This window comes from Elephas maximus, chromosome 1, assembly GCF_024166365.1.
Source record: "Elephas maximus indicus isolate mEleMax1 chromosome 1, mEleMax1 primary haplotype, whole genome shotgun sequence".
In the NCBI taxonomy this organism is placed as follows: domain Eukaryota; kingdom Metazoa; phylum Chordata; class Mammalia; order Proboscidea; family Elephantidae; genus Elephas; species Elephas maximus.
This window is the reverse complement of record NC_064819.1, coordinates 76,137,222-76,142,092: the sequence shown is the minus strand read 5'-3', so window position 1 is coordinate 76,142,092 and position 4,871 is coordinate 76,137,222. Positions and strand designations below refer to the sequence as shown.

The following is a 4,871-nucleotide window of genomic DNA, read 5'->3' as shown; positions in this document are numbered from 1 at the left end:
CCTCGGGTTCCTTTTTCTGAACAGTGGTTATCATAGCTGAATGTATTGGCAGAAGAGGTGAAGGGAATGGGATCCTCTTAACCTAGAAATTCAAATTGGAGCCATTATTCCCTGTCCTTGAGTATGAAGAATGTGACCTAGCTGGAGCTGGACTCACAAGGACACATCAGCTGGGACCTGACATATAAAAACAATAGTTAGGAAAACCTAGAAAACATCTTTTAGGGATACTTTTACATAAACAATTCTTAAACAGAGCACAAAAGACCCACATATTTTCCACTGTTATTTTTGTCCATTTAAAACCCCACTGCCGTCAAGTCGATTCCGACTCATAGTGACCCTATAGGACAGGGTAGAATTGCCACCATAGAGTTTCCAAGGAGCACCTGGTACATTTGAACTAAGGACCTCCTGGTTAGCAGCTGTACCACTTAACCACTATGGCACCAGGGTTTCCCTTTGTCTATTAGTATTTAGTAACTAGCAAGGTTTGTTGGACCACCTAAGACATTTCTGACTGTCATTACTCAAACCAGAACCAAGGATTACTAAGAAAGACAATCCAAAATGTAGAATCGCATGTATTCAGCAGTTTTTAGCCAATCTGAAAAGGTGAAACCTTTAATGATTTTACTCATTTTTAATGGTATTATATACCGACGGTTCTGTAACATTCCTTGTACTCAGGCAGATATGGCTCTGGAAGTACGCTTGTCTGTTTCCCATTTTTGCCTCGTTGAAAGTTCACGGAGCAGACGCTTTCTTCTTGCTTCATTATACCTTTGTGGTGATTTTTACCCAAGGACAGCCCTCACTTCCACGTTAGATTCTATTATCAGAAAGGTAGGTTTTTAACTTTTTTTTCCCTTCACACTGTTTGGGATCAGCTTTCCCATCAGCAGCTAGCAAGTATCAACTTCCTCACATCACAGCCAGCATTTCTGAACATGCAGACTGGACCATGTGGGGAGGCTAGGCTGAATCAGCACCCCGTGCATAAGAAACTCACAGACTCTAAGACCTAAAAGTGCACAAAATAAGAACCAAAATTTTAAGGGTGTTGGAAATACAACTTAAACAGATTGAGCTCAGTTCTGGGGTAAATGAGGACAAGGAGGCCTGATTAGCACAGGAGCTCAATACAAAACTTGGGATGGCCCACCATCCTTCTGAAAGATTTGGATTTCACAATAATCCAGTATGAAGGATTTATTTCTGAATTTCCAGACAAGATAAATATAAAAACATAATTCCATCCAGATATTGCTGGTTTTTAAATCCAAAAGCTTAGGTACTTGTCCTTCATACTTTTGCGGTAATAACACTATCCCAGACCAAAGACAAGTTTAGTTAAATGGATTTTCAAATCAGTGAAGAACTGATCCCGAGAGAAGATTGGACCATGCTTGGCCCCACAGGGAATCGCCTCTGAGCGAAAGATTTAATCTTTAGAGTAGCCACATCTCCATAGGCTTCATACCACACTAAAATTTTGTGTCTGCTTCACCTCCCCAAGACAGCTGCAGGATTTCCTCCAATGTTTAGTCGAGATATTGATGTAGTTGGAACACTGGTGGTGTAGTGGTTAAGAACTCAGCTGCAAAACTAATATATCAGCTGCTGCATAGAAACCCTGTGGAACAGTGACTGGGCTTGATGGCAACAGGCATTGATGCACTATTGTGTGCCAGTCACTGCCAATACAAAGGTAGGAAAACAGAAGTGGTTCCTGACATAATGACATGATAATGTCTTAGTTTTCTATTACTGCTGCGACTGAAATATCACAAGTGCGTGGCTTAAAGAACAGAAATTTTCTTTTTCTTTCTCACAGTTCAGGGTCTAGAAGGCCAAATTCTATGTGTGTCTCTAGGGGGAAGTCCTTCCTCTTCTAGTTCAGCTTTCTGTTGTTTTTTTTTCAGGTGCCGTGGAGTTGGTTCTGACTCATGGCACACACTACAAGAGAACAAAATGCTGCCCAGTCCTGCACCATCATCACAATTGTTGTTATGCTTGAGGTCATTGCAGCAGCCACTGCGTCAGTCCATCCCGTCAAAGGTCTTTCTGTTTTTTTCTGACCCTCTAATTTACCAAGCATAATATCCTTCTCCAAGGACTGGTCCCTCCTGATGACACGTCCAAAGTATGTGAGACAAAGTCTTGTCATTCTTGGTTCTAGTGAGCATTCTGCCTGTACTTCTTCCAAGACAGATTTGTTAGTTCTTCTGACAGTCCATGGCAGTATATTTCCTGTGGTTCCATGGTGTAGTGGTTAGCACATCTGCTTTACACACAGAAGATCCTGGGTTCAATCCCCAGTGGAGCCAACCTAGTTTTAGCAGACTGGAATCCTTCTACTTCCTGTGCTTGTTTACAGATTCACCTCCTTCTTTTGTTTTCTGGTAGCATCCGTCTTCTCCCAGAGTGTGCTCTCTTCTCTCTGTGTCTAATATGCTGTTTTTATCTCACGTGTTAGTTGGTTTAGGACATACCCTACACTCATCTGGCTTCCTTGACCTAAGAGACAAACCCTATTCCCAAATGGGAATTCATCCACAGGTATGTTGTTTTTGTTGTTAGGTGCCGTCGAGTCGGTTCCGACTCATAGCGACCCTATGAACAACAGAAGGAAACACTGCCCGGTCCTGCGCCAGTCTTACAGTCGTCATTAGGCTTGAGCTCATTGCTGCAGCCACTGTGTCAGTCCACCTTGTTGAGGGTCTTCCTCTTTTCCGCTGACCCTGTACTCTGCCAAGCATGATGTCCTTCTCCAGGGACTGATCCCTCCTGACAACATGTCCAAAGTATGTAAGACACAGTCTTGCCATCCTTGCCTCTAAGGAGCATTCTGGCTGCACTTCTTCCAAAACAGATTTGTTCGTCCTTTTGGCAGTCCATGGTATATTCAATATTCTTTGCCAACACCATAATTCAAAGGCATCAACTTTTCTTCAGTCTTCCTTATTCATTGTCCAGCTTTCACATGCATATGATGTGATTGAAAATACCATGTCTTGGGTCAGGTGCACCTTAGTCTTCAGGGTGACATCTTTGCTCTTCAACACTTTGAAGAGGTCCTTTGCAGCAGATTTACCCAATGCAATGCGTCTTTGGATTTCTTGACTGCTGCTTCCATGGCTGTTGATTGTGGATCCAAGTAAAATGAAATCCTTGACAACTTCAATCTTTTCTCCATTTATCATGATGTTGCTCATTGGTCCAGTTGTGAGGATTTTTATTTTCTTTATGTTGCAGTGTAATCCATACTGAAGGCTGTGGTCTTTGATCTTCATTACTAAGTGCTTCAATTCCTCTTCAGTTTCAGCAAGCAAGGTTGTGTCATCTGCATAATGCTGGTTGTTAATGAATCTTCCTTCAATCTTGAGGCCCCGTTCTTTTTCGTATATTCCAGCTTCTTGTATTATGTGTTCAGCATACAGATTAAATAGGTATGGTGAAAGAATACAATCCGGGCGCACACCTTTCGTGACTTTAAACCAATCAGTATCCCCTTGTTCTGTCTGAACAACTGCCTCTTGATCTATGTAAAGGTTCCTCATGAGAACAATTAAGTGTTCAGGAATTCCCATTCTTTGCCGTGTTATCCAGTTGAATGCCTTTGCGTAGTCAATAAAACACAGGTAAACATCCTTCTGACATTCTCTGCTTTCTGTCAGGATCCATCTGACATCAGCAATGGTATCCCTGGTTCCGCGTTCTCTCCTGAATCCAGCCTGAATTTCTGGCAGTTCCCTGTCGATATACTGCTGCAGCCGTTTTTGAATGATCTTCAGCAAAATTTTGCTTGCATGTGATATTCATGATAGAGTTCTATAATTTTTCACATTCAGTTGGATCACCTTTCTTGGGACTAGGCATAAATATGGATCTCTTCCAGTCAGTTGGCCAGGAAGCTGTCTTCCATATTTCTTGGCATAGAGGAGTGAGTACCTCCAGTGCTGCATCTGTTTGTTGAAACATCTCAATTGATAGTCCATCAATTCCTGGAGCCTTGTTTGTCACCAGTGCCTTCCGTGCAGCTTGGAATTCTTCCTTCAGTACCATCGGTTCGTGATCATATGCCACCTCTTGAAATGGTTGAATATTGAATAATTCTTTTGGTATAATGACTCTGTGTATTCCTTCCATCTTCTTTTGATGTTTCCCGCATCGTTTAATATTTTCTCCATGGAATCCTTCACTATTGCAACTCGAGGCTTGAATTTTTTCTTAAGTTCTTCCAGCTTGAGAAATGCCGAGTGTGTTCTTACCTTTAGGTTTTCCATCTCCAGCTCTTTGCACATGTCATTATAATATTTTACTTTGTCTTCTCAAGACGCCCTTTGAAATCTTCTGTTCGGTTCTTTTACTTCATCAATTCTTCCTTTTGCTTTAGCTGCTCAATGCTCAAGAGCAAGTTTCAGAGTCTCCTCTGACATCCATCTTCGTCTTTTCTTTCTCTCCTGTCTTTTCAGTGACCTCTTGCTTTCTTCATGGATGATGTCCTTGATGTCATTCCACAACTCATCTGGTCTCCAGTCACTAGTGTTCAGTGCATCAAAACTATTCTTGAGATGGTCTCTAAATTCAGATGGGATATAGTCAAGGTGATATTTTGGCTCTCGTGGACTTTCTCTGATTTCCTTCAGTTTCAGCTTGAACTTGCATATGAGCAATTGATGGTCTGTTGCACAGTCGGCTCCTGGCCTTGTTCCGACTGATGAGATTGAGCTTTTCCGTTGCCTCTTTCCACCAATGTAGTCAATTTGATTTCTGTCTGTTCCATCTGGCGAGGTCCGTGTGTATAGTTGCTGTTTATGTTGGTTGGTGAAAGAATGTATTTGCAATGAAGAAGTCGTTGGTCTTGC

General features: G+C 42.0%; 1 non-coding gene across 1 annotated transcript; it reads left to right on the top strand.

Annotated features, from left to right (window-relative positions):
• The first annotated feature begins 2,257 nt into the window (after positions 1-2,257).
• On the top strand, positions 2,258-2,330 carry TRNAV-UAC (transfer RNA valine (anticodon UAC)). The gene has a single exon. It is a non-coding gene; the product is annotated as a tRNA-Val (tRNA).
• The last annotated feature ends 2,541 nt before the right edge of the window (positions 2,331-4,871 follow it).